We start from the raw sequence: 23,276 nt of genomic DNA, 5'->3' as shown, positions 1-23,276 counted from the left end.
TCAGGTCATGATCCTGGAGTCCCGGGATCGAGTCCCGCATCAGGCTCCCTGCTCAGCAGGGAATCTGCTTCTCCCTCTGACCCTCCCCCATCTCGTGCTCTCTCTCTCTCTCTCATTCTCTCTCAAATTAATAAAATATTAAAAAAAAAATTTTACTTATTTATTTTAGAGAGAGAGAGAGTGAGCTAGTGGGGGGCAGAGCAGAGGGAGAGGGACAAGCAGACTCAGCACTGAGTGCAGAGCCTGACGCCAGGCTTGATCTCATGATCCCAAGATCATGATCTGAGCTGAAACCAGGAGTCAGCCGCTCAACCAGCTGAGCCACCCACGTGCCCCCATTTGCAAGATTTTTTTTTTTTAATATTTTATTTATTTATTTGACAGAGAGAGAGAGAGAGTACAAGCAAGGGAAGTGGCAGGCAGAGGGAGAAGCAGGCTTCCCGCTGAGCAGGGAGCCCGATGTGGGGCTCGATCCCAGGACCCTGGGATCATGACCTGAGCCGAAGGCAGCCGCTCAACTGACTGAGCCACCCAGGCGCCCCCCATTTGCAAGATATTTTAAGTGACAAAATGAAGGTACAGAAAATAAATAGCATGAAAGAGTGTTCTTTGAAGTGAATAAATGTTTGTTTAAAAACGGGTGTGTATCCATATCTAGTATTCTTCAAAATAAGTAAAGGAAATACAATTATCAAAGATTAGTGGAAAATATACCAAAATTACAGCAATCACATTTTAGCATTCTAGGGGTTTTTATTTTTCTAAATTTGGTTACATTATTTCTATAATTTTTTAAAGGAGTATTCATATGAAAAAAATCTGGAAATTATACACAAAAATGATAGTGGTCATTGGTTTCGGTAATGGAAGTAAAGAAAATTTCTCCCATTTGCCAGACATTTTGTAATTTGACATCACATATACAATAATGTTTTTTTGTTTGTGACGCACATGCAGATTGTATTTTGTTTAAGCAACTGATGTCCAGTTAGGCTTGGAACAGGCTGGTTATACCACCTGTTACACTAGCATTCCTAGCACATATTGAAAAGCTATTATAAATCACTATTTTGCTATATAGTCCCATGTTTGTTGAAGGACTTTTTTTTAAAGATTTTATTTATTTATTTGACAGAGAGAGACATAGCGAGAGAGGGAACACAAGCAGGGGGAGTGGGAGAGGGAGAAGCAGACTCCCCGCTGAGCAGGGAGCCCGATGCGGGGCTCAATCCCAGGACCCTGGGACCATGACCTGAGCCGAAGGCAGACGCTCAAAGACTGAGCCACCCAGGCGCCCCTTGAAGGACTTGATAAAGCAGAAAAGACTGGCTGATTTGGAAAGCAATGTAGCATTTCTCCAGTCCTTGAGCAAACCAAGTGAACAATGCAGCCACAAAAAGTAGCACATTCTGTAAACAGCTACTTGAGTCTGCAGACCCAAGAACAGATCGGGAGCAGTGATGTCCTCTGCATTACCTAGATCAACCCAAGAAGAAGCAAGAAGTCCTGAAATGAGCCCAAAAATAAAAAGAAGGGAGAAATTGATGCTATATAGTTGACAGAGCATCATTTGCATTTTTTTCTAAAAAAAAAATAAATTTTATCTAAAAGAAAGAGGCAGAACACATACCTAAGGGCCAAGAAAGAATAGCTGTTTCTAGCAGTCAAAAATACAATGCTTAGAAGACAAATATAAATGAAAACAAAAAACTAGAAACCTTACCAAATTTGGTTGAAAGAAAGCCTCTTTGTGTTTGTGAAAAGTTTGAATTGCAGCATATATTTAGAGAAATAACACTTGATTACGTCTTATATGTATAAAAGTAATTATATGTATTAGAATATATACAGGGGTGCCTGAGTGACTTAGTCGGTTAAGCATCCGACTTGAGATTTCCACTCAGGTCATGATCTCATGGGTCGGGGGATGGAGCCCCGTGTTGGGCTTCCTGCTCAGTGAATGACCAAACATATATTTCTTATATCTTTAGTCTTCATCCAAGGTTCCTGGCTTATAGCTAGCTCCCCAAATCCTTGGAATTTCCTGAGCAGTAAGAGCAGTGGGAGCATTTTTTGTCATAATATTTGGCCTTTTGTCCACAGTTCCTGAAACTTTATGGCTTCAGAGTCATAAAGTGAAATGTGTGTCTTCTTATTCATAACAAGCCCCTTTTCCACCACCACTGGGTATATGTTAACGACGTGACTTCTGGAAAGCACCTGAGGTTGGAGGCTGGTTGCCAGGAGAATCAACCATAAGATTGGAGGGTTAGAACTTTCAGTTGCTCCCACCCCCCTAATTTCCAGGGAGCAGAGATGGACTGAGATTGAATAGATCACCAATGTTGGTTGATTAAGTTAATCTATATAATGAAGCCTCCATAAAAACCCAAAAGGGAGAGGCTTCAGAGAGCTTCCAGGCTGGTGAACAAATGGAGTTATGGGAGGATGGCACACTTGGATAGGGCATGGAATCTCCATGCCTTTTACCCACACTGGTCCCTATGCATCTCTTCATCTGGCTGTTCTTGAGTTATTTGTCCTTTTATAGTAAGTCGGTAATCTATAAGTAAAATGTTTCTCTGAGTTCTGTGAATCGCTCTAGCAAATTAATCGAACCCATGGCTGGTGTCATGGGAGCTTTTGATTTATAGCCATTTGGACAAAAGCATCGGTGATATCCTGGATTTGCGGTTGACATTTGAAGTAGGGTGAGGGGGGCAGTCTTGTAGGACTGAGCCCTTAATCTGTAACCCAAGGTGGGGGTCATTAGAACCTCCAGTCTGTAGCTGGTTTGTCAGAAGCACAGGTAACAACCTGGAACTGTGATTGCCATCTGAAGTGAAGGGCACTTCTGGTGGGACTGGTCTCTTAACCTATGGAATGTGATGCTGTCTCTGGGTGGATCGTGTCAGAATTAAGTTGAATTGTAGGACACCCAGCTGGTGTCAGAGAATCATTACTTGGTGATGTGGGGGAAAACCACCTCCCTCCCACACACATTTTGAAATTGTTGATCAGAACTTTGGAGCTTAATTGTGGTTACTTTTTTTCTGGCATAAGCAATAATATTTCCAAATTAGAGTGGACTTTGAAGAAACTCTAGCACAGGGAAAAATTGGTTGAAAATTTGCATTATAAAATTTCCAGGCTGGCCAAGAAGAAATAGGGAGGGTGTGCTAAAGCAGAAAGCAAGATGGAGCTGAGGTTTTACCAGGCTGCAACCATGTGGAGAGAATGTAGGAAGAATTTGACTTGGTGATTAAATTACCAGATGGTTGGTCTTGGTGACTGCAGTGCAATTTTGATTGTAAAAATGGTTGAGAAGATCAGGTGGACTTTGCAGGTTCACATTTAAATCATGAGGCTTATATTTTAGCTAGATAAGACCTGGAACATTTGGAATCTTCTGGACAGACACACCAACAGAACTATACCACTGTTCAGGAGCTCTGAGTTTAGTAGAACTAGCAGTGGGCCGTGAGTGAGGCATAATCAGCAGCCCCAAGCCATGCTGAGGCTATTTGCTTATGCCATAAACGTGATAGGAAGATCCAGGCTTCTAAGGAGGCATAGTTGTCCTTCTCCAACTGGGACAATGTGTATTTCTTAAGCCTAGACAAAGTAAGTCAGACTGGTAGTAAAAATAAAAGGATCAGATTATTTTGTCCCACGGTGGTTTATATAAAATATGTAAAACAGAACCCTTCAAATTTTAAATAAAACCCAGGAGATTCTAAAACTCTAGAATAAAAGGAGTGAAATAATCCGCCAGAGTCTGCGTACAGGTCCTTGGCTAGGAATTGGTCAGTTTCAGAGAGATTGTCCCATAGCAGGATAGACAGACTACCTTTTTTTTTTTTTTAAAGATTTATTTATTCATTTATTTTTTTGAGAGAGACAATGTATGTGTGAATTGGGGGAGGGGCAGAGGAAGAGAGAATCTCAAGCAGACTCCCTCTGAGTGCAACTCGGGACTGGATTTCACGACTGAGATCATGACCTGCCCGAAAACAAGAATCAGTCTCTTAGCTGACTGAGCCACCCAGGCGCCCCTTACCGTATTTTTATATGAAAGATAGTAAGTCATCGGGGACTTTCCTCATTCCATTCAAATCACAAAGCCTTCTCTAGGAGACATATTACCAGTTTTATATTAGCTTGGCCATTAACACAGAGGACCTTTTCACAAGTATGAACTATTTAATCCCTTGTCTCTAGAATTTGGGAATGTGTGGCCCTCAAAGTATTAACTAGTATCAGTTTATCCAAGAAGTTCTGTCTGTTCTTTTTTTGTTCTAATTTAAGTACAGTTGATACACAGTGTTCTATTAGTTTCAGGTGTTCAACACAGTGACTGGACAACTCTATAGATTTGCTGTGCTCCCCACAAGGGTAGCTATAATCCATCACCATACAACGCTATTATAATACCATTGACTGTATTCTCTATGCTGTACCTTTCATCCCATACTTTGTATTTTTTCGTTTCATAACTGGAAGCCTGTACCTCCCACTCCCCTTCACCTCTTTTTGCTCATGCTCAACCCCCTCCCCTCTGGCAACCACCAGTTTGTTCTCCATATTTATGGGTCTGTGTTCTGCTTTATTTTGGTTTTTAGATTCCACATATAAGTGAAATCCTATGGTTTGTCTTTCTCTGACTTCTTTCACTTTGTGTCTGTTCCGTAAGATAAGTGTCCTAGTAAACAATGAGTATACTTTATTAAGCATTTCTGGTTGGACAAATAAGAGTGCAGTGGGAAATTTTATGAGGAAATGTAATATGATAAGGCTTTGCTCTACTAAGATAGAACCAGGAAGTAAAAAATTACAGTTTTAAAGCTAAAGGAGGACAAGTGTTAGAAACGAGAAACCAGGGGTGCCTGGGTGGCTCAGTCGTTGGGCGTCTGCCTTCGGCTGGGGTCATGGTCTCAGGGTCCTGGGATCGAGCCCCCCACATCGGGCTCCCTGCTCGGCGGGGAGCCTGCTTCTCCCTCTCCCACTCCTGCTTGTGTTCCCTCTCTCACTGTGTCCTCTCTGTCAAATAAATAAAATCTTTAAAAAAAAAAACAAAAAAATGAGAAACCAGGGGGGCGCGGGTGGCTCAGCCGATTAAGCATCTGCCTTCAGCTCAGGTCATGATCCCTGAGTCCCTGAATCGAATCCCGCATGGGGGCTTCTACCTCTGCCCCTTACCCCCCTCATGCTCTCTCTTGCCCTCTCTCTCTCAAATAAATACATAAAATCTTTTTTTTTTTAAATATTTTATGTATTTATTTGACAGACAGTGAGAGAGGGAACACAAGCAGGGGAAGTGGGAGAGGGAGAAGCAGGCTTCCCGCGGAACAGGGAGCCCGACGAGGGGCTCGATCCCAGGACCCTGGGACCATGACCCGAGCCAAAGGCATATGCTCAATGACTGAGCTACCCAGGCACCCCTAAATAAAAAAAAAGAAACGAAACGAGAAACCAAGGGGTGCCTGGGTGGCTCAGTCAGTTAAGGGCTGAACTCTTAATTTTTGCTCAGGTCTCGACCTCAGAGTCTTGGGATCGAGCCCCACATGGAGCTCCCCACTCAGTGGCGACTCTGCTTGGAATTCTCTCCCCCTCTCCCTCCGCCCCTCCCCCCTGCCCCTGTGCAGGCGCAAATTCTCTCTCAAATAAAGAAATCTTTTTTTAAAAAAGAGCGAGAAATCAAAATGAAGGAAGTAAGAAGGAAGGCCTGGACTATATGGACTTTAAGGAGCTTGCACGATGGTACTGAACCTATTCTTTTAACTTGAAACTGTTCATTGCCTAGGCCATTAACTGAGTGGAAGGTGTCAAAAGTGGGCAGTCCTGTAGGCCACACCCACCCGGGGATCCAAGGTGCACATGGTAGCCTCACTGAGCATAGGAAAGAGTGAGTTGCTGGTGAGTTTGACTTGATAGACTAGTTCCCCCTAGAACTGCTGGTGGGAGTGTCATTTATAGGCTAAACCACATCAAAGTGAATTTTTTCCCACTTTTTAAAGATTGTGGTAAAATATATATAACATAAAAGTAATTTTATGTACCATTTTAACCATTTTTAAGTGTACCTTTCATTGGCTTTGAGTACATTCACAGTGTTGTGCACCCATCAACAGTTTTCACTTCCAGAACTTTTTCATCATCCCAAACAGAAACACCCTTATCCATTAATTACTCCCCATTCCCTCCTCCCCCAGCCCCTGGTGACCCCTGTTCTGCTGGCTGTCCATGAATTTGTCTGTTTTAGGTACCTCATGAAGTGGAATCATACAGTATGTGACCTTTTGTGTCTGGCTTCTTTCATTTAGCATAATGTTTTCAAGGTCCATTCATGTAGCAGCCTGTGTTGGAATTTCATTCCTTTTGAAGTCTGAATAATATTCCATTGTGTGTATATACTACATCTTGTTTTTCCACTCATCTTTTGATGAACATTTCGATTGTTTCCACATTTTGGCTACTGTGAATAGTGCTGCCATGAACAAGGAGGAGCAAGTATCTGAGTCCCTGCTTCAATTCTTGTGAGTCTATACTTAGGAGTGGAATTGCTGGTCCATAGGGTGATTTATGTTTAGGTTGTGGGGAACTGCCAAACTGTTTTCTGTAGCAGTTGCCTCATTTTACATTCCTACCAGCAGCACACAAGTGTTCCAATTTCTCCATATCCTTGCCAGCACTTTCTATTTTCCTTTTTTTTTTTTTAAATTATAGCCATCCTAATGGGTGTGAAGTGGTATCTCATTGTGGTTTTGATTTGCATTTCCCTCAAGACTGGTGATGTTGAGCATCTTTTCATGTGCTTATTGCCAAAAAAAAAAGCCTGCTGGGATTTTGATCAGGATTGGGTTGACTCTGAAGATCAATTTGGGGGGGTAGTGCTATTTTAACAAAATTAAGTCTTCTCATTCTTGAACATGGGTTGTTTTTCAATTTATTTTGGTCATCTTTAATTTCTTTTAATGATGTTTGTAGTATTCAGTGTACAGATCTTGCACTTTTGTTAAATTGATTCATTACTATTTTATTTTTGATGTAATGATGTAATAGAATTGTTTTCTTAACTTCATTTTCAGATTGTTTATTGCTAGTATATAAAAATATAATTGATCTTTTTATTATTGATCTTATATCCTGCAAACTTTGCTAAACTCATTTATTAAGCTCTAATAGTTTTCTGTAGTGTATTTCCCAGGAGTTTCTATATATAAGATCATGTCATCTGCAAATAGAGAATAGAGGTGGTTTAATTGGTCCTTTCTTATCTGTGTGCCTTTTAGTTCTTTTTCTTGCTGTGGTTTGAAACACAAGTACAATGTTGAATAGAATTGGTGAGAGTGGACATCCTTGTTAAAGGTGCACTTTTGGTAGGGTTAAAAGACCGGGTGTTCAACACTTTCCAATCCTGCCTGGTGATCATGGGCAAATCACTTATCCTTTCCGTTTATCTAAAATTAGTGATAGCAATATATGTTCTGGCTACCTCACAGGGTTCTGAGGATTAAGTAAAATCATGTGTTTAACAAACCTATGAGTGTACACAGATGGTAGTCTGTGCTCTTTAGGGGCTCATAAGCTAATGGAGAAGAAAAGCCATTCATGGAAATAATTATGAAAACAAGGTAAAATGTGCTATGAATTATTAGGGCTATGAATTTTTTCTTCGGTACCTTGTTAGATAATTTTTGGGGTGAAAACATGAGTCTAGTAATGTACAGAGAAATGATTTTAAAATTTAAGATACTAGTAATGTGCTGTCATCCCCAATTAGTTTGGATTCCATTTTAACAACTCTATTACAAATTAACATAATTATAGCATAACTAAATCTAACTCTGTTCCATCCAAAATATAATAATCTTACTTTACAAGGGTTTGCTACAATTTTGCATTTAGTGTCCAAAAGCATTTTTAAGTCTAAAGGAAATCTGGTAAATTAGGAACTGCATTTCTTTTCTCTTCATTTGGTCATCGAAGGTAGACTATAGAATTGATCAAAGCACACCATTTATTTGAAATTAGCCTGATAACCTTCACTTTGGAATATAAACATGTAGAAAATAGTCCATGACATACATGGTGGATGTCGTGGGTTCTTAAGGCCTTTCTCGATTCGAACACTGAATTGTATTGATGATTTGGCAAAAGAGGCTAATGTTGCTGTTCAGTACTGTTTTGTCGCTATGCCTTCCATGGCACTTTTTTTCTTTGCTGTTCTAAGGGCTCCTATACTCAAAGGGTGATCGGTCACAGTCAGTAAGGTTGTGAGGAAGCGCAAGCGCTGTCAGGTACTGATGCTGCAGGATCATGTGAATGAGTTTCTCAGAGCACTTGCTTCATAGAATGGGGGGGGACGCTCCCTCAATCCCCCCATGTTCCCCCCCACCCCGCAGGAGATAGCCACACCTTCCCCCTATCGGCGCGGAGCAGGTGGCCAGGCCCTGGAGACCTCACACTGCTGCCACCCCCAAGGTGCCCGCCCAGTGGGCCTGGCTGGCTCACGGGCCAAGTGACGCGGGTCAGCTCTGCCCCCGGGACCCCCACGCACCGCGGGTGCGACCGCCCAGTGCGTGGTCTCAAGATCTCGTCTTTCGGCTGCCCCTCCCCCCATAATCCCGGAAAAAGGGGGAGACTGGTGACGTCATCATCCGGGCACTCGCCGGCGGGGCCACGGCTCACAATGGAACAAAAACAAGCGGCCCAAGTCAAACTCTGAGCGACGCAGCTGCGTTTCGTGCGATTAACCCTGTCCTGGCCACACACTGCCCGATCTCCCAGTTCCTTCTCCGCCGTGGTATGCCCGATTCTTCCGGACCTCCCTTTCCCCATTTGTCCCTGTCCTCGTGTCACCTCTGTTCTCACATCGCTCCCGATATGAGGGGTTTGGAACACAGTTGCCGGTAGTAGCGCGACCCTGGAGGGGCCGGCCGGAAGAATCGGTACTGCGTGAACAATCTACCGCATTGTGTTCCCCTCCCCCACTCCAGCTCTCCGGGTTCCAAGCGCCTCGCGCCTGGCCCGGCTTCCCTGGTAGCACGCGCAACTCTCCCTGGCTCGACGGCCCGGGGTGTAGGAGAAGGGAGCAGAAGGAGCAGCTGAGCCGGGAGTGGGGGGTAGGGAGGAGGAGGAGAGGAGGGCCGGGGGGGCGGGCCCTGTGGGGGGCGGGGCTTGACGGGGGCGGGGATCCTCAGGGCTTTGGGCGGCGCTGGGGTTAGTGGGAGTCTGCGCCGCCGCGCTGCTGCCTCCGCCGCCACCAGTGCTGCTGCCGCCGCCGCTACCGCCGCCGCCACTGGCCGAGCGTTTTTTTTTTCTTTTTTTTCTTTTCTTTTTTTTTTTTTTTTTGGCTTGCCGGATCCGCCATATTGGCGAGGACGGGCATCCGCGGCTGCGGAAGCTAGTCTCCGCGGCTGCCGGAGCCGCAACCTCCCAGCACCCGGCCCGTCCGGGCCTCTGCCGCGCGGAGCCCCTCCCCGCGTTGCTCAGCTCACAGGCCTCGCGGGAGCCCGCCGTTGCCGCCTCTCTCCCGGGAGGCGGCCGCCTCAGCCCCCGGTGCTCCGGTCGGCGCCGGGAGCGAGGAGCGAGCCGCAGCAAAGCGACCAGGCCCGGAGTGGGGACAGAGGCGGCCACCAGGGGAAGGTGAAGCCGCCACTGCAGGAGGAGGAGCAGCAGGAGGAGGTGACGCAGGAGAAACGCACGGCCCGGAGCCCATCTGAGCTCAGTGAGAGCCCGGCCTGAGGGGAGAAGAGGGAAGAGGGCCGCCGCCGCCGGCGGCTGAGGAGGAGGAGGCGGCCGCGGCCACTGCTGCTGCAGGGCGGGCGCGGCGAGCAGCGAATTCCGGCGCCCCCTGTGCAGCTCCCTGGTCTTCACGCCCGCAGCCTCTCGACACACTTTGTAGCCAGTCAGCCCCGGGCCTGGGATGAACCCAGGGTCGGCCTTGTCCTGGGACTGAGTCTTGCAGCTGCCTGCTGCCTCCGCGTGCCCTGCTTCTGAAGAGAAGACGCCTGTGTCGTGCGGTGAGTAGCCTGCCGCGCCGGGACGACGCGCTTCTCCGGGGCCAACAGCTGGATCTAAGTGAGGGGAGGAGGGCGAGGGGGGTGTGCGAGCCCACGGTTCCTCTGTCGGCCGGCCGCTGGCCGGGCCGGGGGCTTCCCGGCTCCCCCTCCTCCGCCGCGGGCTGGGCGAGCGCGCGCGGCGCGGGTGGGGGCGCGGGGCTCCGTTCCGTGCCGAGCCGGCGTCCCGGGAGCGTGTCTGTGTGTTTTGGACTGTAAGGGAAAATGGCTGACGGCTTCGTCCCTCCCCCTCCTCCCCCTTCCAGTCCTGTCTGGGGCCGAGTAGGAGGATGGAGTCTCCGGGCCCGGCGTGCAGCCCCCGCATCGGCGCCGGGGAGCCGGGGTCGGCGGCGGGGGCCAGTCGCCCCCGGCCCCCGGGCTTGCAGCCCGGCGCTCGGCCGACTCGCGGCCGCTCTCCTCCCCAGTCTCGTTCCACTTGACACCAAACGCCATTACTGAGGTGGAGTGATTTGGAGCAGCAGAGCTAGGCCTCGGCTACGCCTGGCTATCAGGCCCGACGACTTGTCCGCCTCTTCCCCCCCCCCCCCCCCCCGGCCACCCTCCCGCGATAACCGTCAGCTTCTCCTCGGCCCTGTGGACTGGGAGCCTGAGCCGGGTTATCGGCCTCCTACACCTCCTTCGTCCCCCTTCATTTGCTGAGGGCCAAAGCCGCGAAAGATGTTTTGATGCGGAAATCGCCTCCCAGCTAGCTTGGACCCACCACCTTTCTATTTTTAACTATTTCTGCAAAAAATACTAGTCTCTGCGAGCTTGGTGATAACGAACCCTTCAGATTTCTTGTGGTACGAGGCTTCGGGTTCGATAAATTGTTTATTTTTCATTCATTGTGAAATACTAAGAGTTAACTGAGCAGGTGTATACATTGTTTTGTAATCGTTGTAGGGACTTCTGTGGGGACTGGAACTTAACACGGGAATTTAAGATTTCCAATAGAACCTGCTTAAACTAAGCATATTTTTTGGAAGTACCATAGTTATAACCTTAATTGGATTTTCCACCGTGCAGCTTACAGGTGTGTGTAATTTCTTCGGACTGTCTTTGAATTTAACTGAGCGAGTTGTAGTTGTAAATATTCGTGCCTCATTTTGGGCGGAGGGAAGTATTTGTAGCCGTCTTTTACCTGGAAACACACGAGCCTCCTAAATCTACATAATGTTTGTATACCTTCACTTCTGAGGAAGAATCTGGGCTGTATTTATTGATTAGGAAACTTTACAGCAGGTACTTAGCCCTCTCTTGGAGCTCATTATCTACTCTTAGTGATTATATAGTAAGGACTCATTAACCATGACTAGCTTGGCTTTCTTAATCCGTACACTTGAATTTAAAAATAGAGACTGCAAACTCTCCTTTAGATCTCCCTGGTCTACTGATTCAGTGGGCTGCCATTTTGGTTTCAGCAAATGCCTCCCAAGTTCTTAAAAATTAAGCTTTATTGTTCCAGTGCCTGCATAGAGTGAAAATCAGAAGTATTTGGAATGGTGAACTCAATGTTTATTACATTTTGTTTTCTTTATTTTAAAAATAAGGCATTTGGAGTATACGAATATTTTCCCCCTACCCTTTTTCCTGTATTTTTTTGCACGGACATTCAACTTGGAATTTTTAATGTGTTATCTTAATGTTCTCATGCCATTTCTTCCTTTTGTTTGCTGACCTTGGTAGTTTCTGAGAGGGAAAATTTCTGGAGGGATTGAATAATGGCAAGAACAGTACATGTGAGAATCTAAATTCTTTAGAAAGTTACTTTGAAGGGCAGATTTTACCTTTCACCAAATTATTGTAATCTCTCGTTGGTGTTCCATACTTCTCTTGTTTTATCGATGGAATGCTCAAGTAGGATTTACTCTGGATGTTTTTTTCTTCCAGGCTCTTGAAATAAATATTCTGACATCTCAAGAAGATGAGGGATTTCGTGGATGGCTCTTCAAAGATAATTTTTTTTTGAGATGGTATTAATAATGCTGTTTATAGTTTTTGAAAATGGATGTTTTGTCATTAATTTGCTAGTCAAGTGCTTAATTAGTTGGATACAAGCAAGCGTTCTTTCAGTTTATTTTATAAGGTCAACTTTAATAGAGTTTTTATACTTAAGTTCCAGGATTTTAGTATTGAAACCAATCTTTGTTTAAATTAGGTTAAGAAAGTTGTTTGAAACATATGGGGGCGTGTTAAAGATCAGTCTTGTAAGTCTTGGCAATTGGGAATGGATCTTATTCTGTGGTTCTTGAGCTAGTTGGGTTTTTTTGGTTTTTTGGTGGGGTTGTTTTGTTCTGTTTTTGAATTCTAAAATAATGTGAGGGTTTCATAATAGCCTGCATTATATTTCCCCTCTTGCTGGTATGTTTTCCGAATCTTGAATTTTTTTTTTTTTTTTTCCTAAAAATCGAGGGGGGGGGGGAGATTTTAGTCCCTCCCCCCCTTTTTTTTTCTTTTTTGAGTTGTATTTTTGAAAGCTGTCCAGTTTGTTGCCAAGTTCTTGTCTTAGTATAGGGTCTAACATTAGTGTTTGGGAAAGGGTTAATGCGTTGACCCTCAACCCTTGACTGCACATTAGAATCACTTAGGGGAGTTGGGGGGTGGGAAACTGATGCTTGGATCTCCCGCCCTAAGACTGATTGGATCTCCCGCCCTAAGACTGATTAGTAGGTCTGATACGACTGATTAGGTCTGATACGGGTCCTGGGCAAAGGTTTATGTTAAAACCACTGTGGGTGATTTTCATGCAGTCCGGGTTGAATACCACTGTTAATGCTGTTAGTATGTTCTTATTGAAGTTTAAAGCAGATAAGTAAGAAGATGGATTTTTTTTTCTCAAATGTTTTCAATTATCAGCATAAATAGTATTGTCTTCATCATACAGGTGAGGGATTGAGGTCTGTCAACCAGTGGTGTTTCAGCTACGGTGCCACATTAGTGAAATGACACTGATCACTATTTTTAAAAAACATTTGGAACTTTCGTTTGTTTCCTGAACCAGAGTAGCTTTAGATTAAAATTTTAATAAAAATATGACAATCATCTGCAATTTGGGAAATAACCTAGTTAGCCAGAGAGGTGCTAAAAGCTTTGCAGCAAGTAGGTTCTTCCTTTTCCATATGTCTCCCAACATGTTCTGGTTGATTAGTTGGTGGGTGTGTTTATGACTAAAATAATGTTAGGCAACATAACGTTCCTAAAAGATGTAAAATCCAGGCATTTGTCTCCCAGTAATTTATTTAAATGATCTCATAAATGAACATTTAGTATCATGTGAACTTCTATTATCTCAATTTGAAAATTCTGAGTTTTATTTAGCTTAGTTTAAAATCAGTATGATTTTCACAGTTTTCAAAACTAAGGATTTCATTTTGCATTTTTGTAGTATCGCTCAATAATTTTATGGAATAAATGAAATAGCAATAAACGCCTTTATTTGGTGTTTATTTCTCTTAATTCTCTTGGTCCGTTGTGTTAAATTCTGTACTGAGGCTGGGGGGAAAGCCTGCTAATGTGGAATCTATGAGCTTTCTTAATGTGGCACAAGATCTCAAAGATCTTTCTGTTAATGGTCATTGTAGTCTTATTTTCTATGGTATAAAGTATCAAAAGGAAGAAGACTTCATAGAACTTTTGATACTTACGTTTATTGGAGTTTGAATTATTACTGTTGAATATAAAGTAATGACCAATGTAATATATTTTTAAGGAATAAGAAGTGAAAAAGTATACTTTTAAGATATCTTTCCTAAATTTATTCTTCATATGTGCCTGTGTCTTGTGGGCTTCAGTATGTACGCACACACTATACATGTATTCAGCAGCAAATGGGTTTTTAATTCTACTTCCAGCTACTGTCTAACAATGATTTTCTACCTCAGCTGTGGATCGGAATCACCTGTAGAGCTTTTTCAAAATTATTTTCCAAAAATAAAAAAAGCTATTTTCCTAGGTCTTAACGCTCTGGAAATTATGATTAAGTTTGGGGTAGAAACTAGGCATTTGAAAAACTCAATATTTCTGATGTGCAGCGAGGGGGTTCTTTGCACTTCATTTGAGGGAAAGGGAAGATCTGATACTTTGAGTTTTGTGTGGTACCATTAGGCAGTATGAGTTTAGTTTCGCCACTCACACTGCCAAAAATTCCAGACATAAAGTAGCAAAAAAGTTCAGAAGCTAGATTAATAGTTCAGGATTCCAGAGTTTTATGTACATACACCCCCCCCCAAATTCATTATCTCTTATGAGCACCTTCTTGGAGTTAAGGTTCCAGCTCCAATACTAGCTTATTAATACCTGTTTTAAGGCATTAGTTTGCTTTTTATCCATCCAACAAATATTTATCGGGCATCTACGTGCCAGGTACTTTTCTAGAGATTGCTATTGTCTAGAAGCTTATGTTGTAGGAAGTGAGGAGCATTGGACTGGCTGATCTCTAAAGTCTTTCCTAGCTCTAATTTTGTCATTCTTTATTGTGCTTTATAGATGGAGACTGAATTTTGTTATAAGAAATATACCTAGTTATGGTATAATCCAGTGGAGTTTTCCTTTTATCTTTCAGTTTCTTTTCAATAGAATTTCATTCTGATCTCCAGTCTTCTCCAGTGAGCACAAAAGTCAGGTACAGTAGAAATGGATTAGAATTCTTGCATATTGAGTTTAGGAATAGCTGTACTTGCAGTGCTTTTACTATTTGGCCAGGAATTAAATACCCTGGTGTCCAACCCTTCTTCCTGCTGTTCCTTTTTTGTATTGCTGCTCTGTCAGTTACCTCTACGCTGTTGGTGTGTTTTTCTTTTTGTTTTAATTATTTTGTTCAGATGCTTCGATTTTTGTCCTCCAAATTTTAGATTTGTGGCATTCATCTCATCAGACTCAAGATCCTAAGTCACTGATACATCTCTAGTACCTAGAAAGTGCCTGGCACACAGATATTCAGTAATTATTTGTTGGATGAATAGTCAATTCACCATATTATATTCTGGTATGATTTCTCTATTTTTTTTTTCTAATTCTCTTTATTACTTGGAGTCACTTAACTTGACCTGATCATTTTTTTATTCATTTATTTTTATTTGTTTGTTTGCTTTTAAAGATTTTACTTATTTGAGCGAGCAAGAGAGAGCACAAGCAGGGAGGAGAGGCAGAGGGAGAAGCAGATTCCCTGCTGAGCAGGGAGCCTGATGTGGGACCCGATCCCAGGATCCTGGGATCATGGACCTGAGCTAAAGGCAGATGCATAAGCGACTGAGCCACCCAGGCGTCCTGATAACTGTTTTATGATGAGCAGTCCTGAAAGGAGTCTTAGATCTCAAACTCCTTGTTTTTCAGATGAACATGGCTGCTGAAGTAACTTGACTAAGATAGTGTGCATAGACTACCTTCTGCATGAAGCTCTGTCCATATTTAATAAGGCACAGTAACTATTCTTTGATTTCCATTACCTTTGTAGTCACTGTCCTAAAATTCACACTTAAATTTCTCTCTGGTGATGGATAATGGGTAATAAGGTCAGCAATTCTGTCCTTTACCTTTGTGTATTATGGAGCATATAGAATAATCTTTACAATAACTGCCTGAATGGCAAAATCTGGAGGAATATTTGACTCCCAGTACCTAGAACTGTATACAAAATTGATGTATCATCACATTTTGGCTTCTTTCAGTTTGTCCTTCTGTAACTGATCAATCATAGAAGTTTTGAACACTAGACCCATATTGATTGGTCAGCCATTATCAGAGGAATTGTTTTCCTTGGCATGATTTTGAGCTGGTTGTCTTGGATCCCATCCTTGGTTGCAGAGCCTGTAAAGTAGGAAGAGAAGAAAATTTAGACGAAAAAAAGGAGTAGAAGACTCCCTTTCCTATCCTGTTTATGCCAATTTCCTTCCTACTGACTTTGGTGTTTATTCAGAATTTAGGTTATTATATCTCTCTGTTGTGGTCTTTTCTCTCAGTTGGTTACTTCTAAGAACTGAGTACCTCTACTCAATTAGACACCAGAAAGCATGGAAGTTACTACATGGTATTAGACCCATGTTGTATCTAACCATGTATTTTGTCCCTGATCAAGGTAGTGTAGAAAGATTTCGTTGTTCTCCTTGCTTGATAATACTTCCCAAATTCAAATCAGGGATCAGCAGACTTTTCTGTAAAAAGCTAGATCGGAAATGTTTTAGGTTTGCATGCTAAGAGGCGAAATTGAGGATGTTAGGTGAATTTTCTATTGGTGAAATTTAAAATATGGTGCAATTATTTGTAATTCAGATCTAATAAGAATAGAATGGGGGGGGCTCATAAATACATTTTTTTGCCTAATGGAGGATTTAAAGTTAGTGTTCCCTGTCATTAAACTGGTTGTAAATGTTCCTGTGTGAAATGCATTCTCAGCTTGTGGGCTATACAAAAACAGGAGTTGGATTTGGTCTTTGAACATAATTTGCCAGCCCTGGTTTAGGGCAAAGTTCTAAAACCTGGAGGGTTTGTTATAGATTTTTGGGCCCCCTGAGTTTGATTCAGTAAGTATGGGATGGGGCTCAAGAGTATATATTTCTGGGGCACCTGGGTGGCTCAGTCATTAAGCGTCTGCCTTCAGCTCAGGTCATGGTCCCAGGGTCCTGGGATCGAGCCCCCACATCGGGCTCCCCACTCTGCAGGAAGCCTGCTTCTCCCTCTCCACTGCCCCTGCTTGTGTTCCCCCTCTCTCTTCTTTGTCAAATAAATGAATAAAATCTTAAAAAAAAAAAAAAGGTGTATATATTTCTAGCAAGTTCCCAAGTATGGAACTACCATTGGAGAATTACTGGCTTAGAGATGAATTCCAGCATATCTTATTTTTCTTCAGGCTTATCATTTTGTCTAATTTTTCTTGAATCCTTTTTATTTTGTACTTTATTTTAAATTCTGCACTTACATGTTAAACGCTTATTATGTGCTAGGTATTGTACCAGATAACAGGGATACAAGGTGAGCAAAACAGAATTGTTCCTGTCACATATACTGGTTAGAGTGAGTTTAAAAATCAGTTTCTGGGGCACCTGGGTGACTCAGTTGGTTGACTTTGGCTTAGGTCATGATCTCGGGGCTCTAGAATTGAGCCTTGAGTTGGGCTCCCCACTGAGTGGCGAGTCTGCTTGTCCCTCTGCCCCTCCCCCTGCTCGTGCATGCACGCACACTCTCGCAAATAAATAAATAAAATCCTTAAAAAAAAATCAGTTTCCACAAACCCTTTAGAGCTAGAGTCTATGAAACAAAAAGCACCATTTTGAAAGCAGGGCAGTGGTGTTCGATGCTCGTTAAAGGAAAGCTAAATTGGAAGGAGACATTACAAAATAAATACTTCATTAATTTGATGTCTTAGGGGATAATGTTCTGTATAAATGAATTTTTCAGATCACCAAAGCTTATTTTTATTTTTTCAAGATTTTACTTATTTATTTAACAAAGAGCATGAGCAGGGGTAGTGGCAGGAGGAGGAGCAGGCTCCTTGCTGAGCAGGGAGCCTGATGCGGGGCTCGATCCCAGGCCCCCCGGGATCATGACCTGAGCCGAAGGCAGACGCTTAAGCGACTGAGCCACCCAGGCGCCCCCAAAGCTTACTTTTATTTTTTTATTTTTTTATTTTTTTTTAAAGATTTTATTTATTTATTTGACAGAGACACAGTGAGAGAGGGAACACAAGCAGGGGGAGTGGGAGAGGGAGAAGCAGGCTTCCCGCCGAGCAGGGAGCCCGATGCGGGGCTTGATCCCAGGACCCTGGGATCATGACCAGAGCCGAAGGCAGACGTTTAATGACTGAGCCACCCAGGCGCCCCTCAAAGCTTACTTTTAAATACCTAAACCAGTTTGTTATTTGATGGAAGGCTTTCTAACGATGTTACATACTTTATAATTTTCATCTGATTATGAAATTAATGTATTCTGTTAAAATGTTTGGGGAGCATGAGGGAATAAAAGCAAAAGAAAGACACAAACCCCACCTCTGATAATTCCATTATGTAGAAGCAACCATATTACGTAGATGTGTGTTAAATCAAAAGTTCTCATCAGTTACGTAATTCACTAAGTCATGTATCCTGTGTCTGTGGTCCTGTGCCTCCACTTCTGCCGCAGGACTTGAGTGTGTGCCATTTGTTCATCCTGCCTAGGAGACAGTTTTCATGTCCCTCCTCCCTCCCCTGCTCCTTTTTTAGCTACTGCATTTGTAAACACTGCTGCAAACTTTAATTATGAAGTTGGTTTTCATATAACATAACTTAATTTCCCGCCATTTTTTTTTCTTTATCCCCCACTCCCCCATCCTTCATTTACTTGACTCGCCCAATTCTCCACACACTCCTTATTCTTTCACACCTCTATTTTATTTCTTCAATATCCTTTTTAGGATAAGTTTCCTATTCTTTGTATCAGCTGGAGGTCCCAAACTTAATATCCTTGAGACAGGGAACTGATTAGGGATTTAAGTCTTTAACATTACTGGGTTAGGTTGTGCTCATTGGTTATGTTGGTTGACTTTGTTCAGTGGTGGATGAAATAATTACACTGACACAGGAAATTAAGTATGGCAAATGTGTAGTAAAGCTTATAATACTTTCCTGCACTCTGAGAGTTGGAAAAACCTCTAGGAACACGTGAATCTATTGTTTGGCTTTGGAATATTTGATTTCTATCACATTTTCAGGAATGCATTCTGTATGAAAGGGAAGAGTACTGCCTAGGCTCTTGTGAAAGTGATTGCAGAAAAAGTCATTTACTCGTATTTAATCAGTATGTATATAGTTGTTTACTATATCCTTTGTAGATATAAATCACTTATCCAAAGTTCTTTCGAGTTTTTGACTTGGAGTGTGTCAAGCTGGGGTGAAAGGGATTGTAAGTCCAGGCTGAGGGTTGGAGGAGGAACCTAATGTACTCCCTGCAGGTGTATTCCTTGTCTGACTGGATGTCATTATCTGAGCCATATAAATGTCAGCTGTCTCAAATTGCTCCTACTCAAGCATTACCTTAGTTATTCTCTGTGCATCATGGGAAGAAGAATCATGTCAGTGAAAGGAGAAATGGCAAGACTCTTCGGGCTCTGTTCATCTACACAGCCACAAGAATCGTGTTCAGGTATCTGCTTATCTCTCCCTGCATACTCAAAATTGGGGCACTTGGCTGGCTCAGTCGGTGGAATGTGCGACTCTTGATCTCAGGATCGTTAGTTCAAGCCCCATGTTGCATGTAGGACTTATTTAAAAATTAAAAAATACTGCCCAAAATAGACCATGGCAGCTCTATCCAAAGGAGGTCATTCTGACATAATTCCAGTCTGCTTTTCCAAGGTGATTTCTTGTTCTCCCATCTAATCAAACAATCCATACTTGACGTGGATGCCCCAGCCTTTCCTATTCCCGTGGTTTTACTTCTTGGAGCTCCATCTCCCCTTTGTGGCTAGCCTCCAGTGTCTAGCTCACAGGCTATTTTTGTGAAGTATTTTCTAATTTTCTTTAGTTGGAAATTGGTCTTTACCCTCTCTGAATTCTGGTAGCATTTTTCCTGTGCTTTTCTTTTGGCCTTAACTTACTCTACTACTTTTTGTTTGTGTTTCTTCAGATAAAGCCCCTGGAAGGTGGCTCTGGAAGTTCCTGAGGCTCAGTTGATAGTCTAAGTCTGAACTGTCTTTTGTAGGTGGTCAGAACCTCCCTCAGCCTGATTGAGAGAGTGGTATAGTAGGTAGTAAAGAGCTCTAATCTCAGTCAAAAGGCTTAGGTTACAGTTATAATTCCTCTACCAACTAGTGAGGAAGTTCCTTAACCTCCATGAAATCGTAAAGTGAAGGCTTTGGATTGGGTGATTGCTTTCTTATAACAATGAATTCATTCATTTAATACCATACCGGCACAAGGGATACAAAGGTGATTAATTCTTACTTTCTAAGCTTTATTGTCTAGTAGGCTAGACAATTATACATGTGATAAGTCCTATGTTACATAGAGGTGTGAAAAATGGAATAGTAGAAGAGATGAAGAAATCATTGTAGTTTGAGGTTGGGTGAGGTTTGCTGGTCTTTAGAAGTGTACTCTTTTTGTTGGCCCTATGAATTAGAGCAGGGACTTCTGGGCAGAGGGAGCAACTCGAGATTAGGGTTGGTTTGTTGGTTTTTGTGTAATTTTGTTTTTTAGAGAGCGCATGTGCACACACGCGAGGGGCGGGGGTGGGGGAGCTGGGGGGAAGGGCAGAGAGAGGGAGAGAGAATATCAAGCAGCCTCCACGAAGTGTGGAGCCCTATGTGGGGCTCCATCTCACGACCCTGAGATCATGACCTGAACTGAAACCAAGAGTCAGATGCTTAACCAACTGAACCACCCAGGTACCCCAAGATCAGGGTTTTTAACCTTAACACTATTGACAGTTTGGGCCATATGATTCTTGTGTGGGGTGCTGTGCTATTCCTTTCTGGCCTCTACCCACAAGATGCCAGTAGTACCTGCTGCCCCTCCCCCCATTGTGACAACTAAAAATGTTTCCAGACATTGCCTACTGTGTCCTAGGGACAAAATTTGAGAACCACTACTTGAAGTGGAGGAATTGAAGTGAAACTACAGTATTTTAGAGAAAAGTTAGTAGTAGAATGTAGAAGGAGCATTGGAGATAATTGGGAGGGAAGGGGTTGTGGGAGGTGAGGCTATATCACAAGGGACGAACTTGTGTGCCACATTAGGGCACTTCTGTTTGTTTTTAGGGTAATGAGATGGACTTTTATTTATTTATTTTTAAGATTTTATTTATTTATTTGACAGAGAGACAGCTAGAGAGGGAACACAAGCAGGGGGAGTGGGAGAGGGAGAAGCAGGCCTCCCGTGCAGCAGGGAGCCCGATGCAGGGCTCGATCCCAGGACCCTGAGATCATGACCTGAGCCGAAGGCAGCCGCTTAACGACTGAGCCACCCAGGTGCCCCATGAGATGGACTTTTAAATTAAGTGAGATGATTAGGTTTGTGTTTCTGAAAGATAATTCTGATGGCATTGTGGCAGACATGTCAGAGAAGAGTTGGGGAGCCAGGAGAATTTGAGGCAGTATTTTTAACACTTTGGCTGAGAGATGATAAGAGAATCGTTGAGGGAATGGAGTAAAGGACGTGAGATATCTGGGACTCCCCTTGAATGAGGGAGTTGCTGCTAATTTGATTTTGGCTTCCGTCATTGAAGGGATTGTTGAGCTGGAAAGCAAAGCACCTTTATTGTCTTTCCCTTCTTCAACTCTTTCCCCCATTCCCAATTTCATCTCTCCACTTGAGAGCTTCTGACTGTTGATATGTGTCAAAAGGTCATAGAGAGGAATCTGGGTTATAGAATGACTGTATTTTCCCAGTGTGGCTCCATTACTTAAACAGTGGATTATCAAAGCACATGCTTTCTTGCCTCCTCCCTCCCTTAAAATGTAGGGGACTAGAATCTGGTATCCAGAGACTGTTAACTGTTGGCTCGCCATGCTTTGTACAGGCATTATTTTACAGCTTTTAAATTAGCTTGATACACAAAAGTAGAAGAATAATCTTATTGTTTAAATAATTGCATTAATTCCACTCGCTCCTAGTTTGGAGGGTTTTTTTGTTTCAAAACAGCATTCGTATTTGAATTGAAAATGGTGTAGTCAGTGGGAGGGTACTGGACTCCAGTCAGAAGGGCTGCGTTTTAGTTCCAGTTATCCTGCTCTCTCTCTGTTAATCACTTAATTCTTGGGTCCTCATTACTCTTTATCTGTAAACCACGGTGTTGGACAAGAGATGACTTAAGCTACCACCTTTTTTTTTTTGTTTTTGAGTTAATAAATTTTATCTTTATCCCTAGAGATGTGGAAAAAACTGGATTCCAGAGAAGAAAAATTTTCAAGTAAAGAAAAATGGGAAAGGTAAAAAAAAGTTAATAGATTTAGGAGTTGTTGGATTTAGATTGACAAGTAAAAGGAGGGATAAGAAAATAATTTCAGTGTTCCCTTTAACTTGTTTTTCCTCTGTGTGTCTGGGTTTTTCTGGAGGGCTTTATTTTATTTAGATTCTTATGGGCTAATTGTGCTTGGCCAACAGCTTGTAGTGTGAATTTAGGAAGCACAGACTTGGTAGCCAGGATATAATTTCTTTGCTGGCAGAGCAGCCTAGAGTTTGGTTAAGTTTTCATCTGAAGTCTAGCTTAAGCTTTAAGGACAAAGTGCTGTTAAAAAATGATGTAGCCAGCTAGGGAAAATAATATTCGGGAGAAGTTGTTTTTTCTGAATTGAGAATGAAAGTATGCAGATAAATATAGTAGCGGTGATTTGTCTAGTGCAGATGGTTTCAGAGAAAATGTTGATACCTTGTTTTTCATCACTACAAGAGAAATAGCAAAAGAAGCTCATTATTTTCGTTGTATATCATTAGGCCAGTCATTCTCAAACTTGTGCTCTCAGGACCCCTTTATACTTAGGCCTCAAAAGGCTTTTGTTTATGTTGAGTTAATATCCTTTGATGTTTACTATTTTGGAAGTTAAAATGGAAAAAAAGTTTTAAACTTGTGTATGCATGTAAAAGTAAAACTCATTGCATTTTTTTTTTTTAAAGATTTTATTTGAGAGAGAGCACACGCTAACGAGGGGGGCGGGGAACAGAGGGAAAGGGAGAAGCAGGCTCTCCACTGAGCAGGGAACCCAACATGGAGCTTGATCCCAGGACCCGAGATCATGATCCGGGCTGAAGGCAGACGCTTAACCGACTAGGCCACCCAGGCGCCCCAAACCCATTGCATGTTAATGTAAATACTTATGAAAAATAGCTTTTCTAAGAAAACAGAAATTAAGTGAGCAGCAGCGTTGCATTGTCCTACATTTTTTGCGGATATCTCATGTTTGGTGTAACAGAAGAAAGGTAGATTCTGCCTTTAATCTCTTGTGATAGAATACATCATGTAGCCTTTGGAAGAACTCCACTGTATACTGGAGAGAGAATGACAGTGACAATAGCAAATAATGTCTTATTATTAAAACAATTTTGACTTCTTGGATCTCCTGAAAGGGTCTCAGTGGACCACACTTTGAGAACCAATGCCTTAGACTCCCAAAGGAAGTTTGACATTATCTTTCAAGTGGCTTACCTACTATAAATTTTTATTTTTTAAATTGAGATATAAGTTGCATATGGTGAAGACCACGAGTCTTAAATGTGTAGCTTGATAGATTTTTTTTTTTTTTACAAATGTACA

At 42.6% G+C, this 23,276-nt stretch overlaps 1 protein-coding gene across 3 annotated transcripts in view; it reads left to right on the top strand.

Annotated features, from left to right (window-relative positions):
- Positions 1 to 23,276, top strand: part of USP9X (ubiquitin specific peptidase 9 X-linked) — a 162,603-nt gene that overhangs the window by 16,887 nt on the left and 122,440 nt on the right. Inside the window, exon 1 of one of the 3 annotated variants that reach the window (XM_078065222.1) lies at positions 9,269 to 10,025. The exons of 1 other annotated variant lie outside the window; for it this stretch is intronic. The gene's annotated coding sequence lies outside the window, so the exon portion shown is untranslated. Of the gene's footprint in view, positions 1 to 9,268; positions 10,026 to 23,276 lie in introns of those variants that run through there. One more of the 3 variants, XM_078065224.1, reaches the window with a different exon arrangement.

Source organism: Halichoerus grypus, chromosome X, assembly GCF_964656455.1.
Source record: "Halichoerus grypus chromosome X, mHalGry1.hap1.1, whole genome shotgun sequence".
Classification (NCBI taxonomy): domain Eukaryota; kingdom Metazoa; phylum Chordata; class Mammalia; order Carnivora; family Phocidae; genus Halichoerus; species Halichoerus grypus.
Note: the sequence above shows the minus strand (reverse complement) of the source record. Positions and strands in the feature narration are given on the sequence as shown.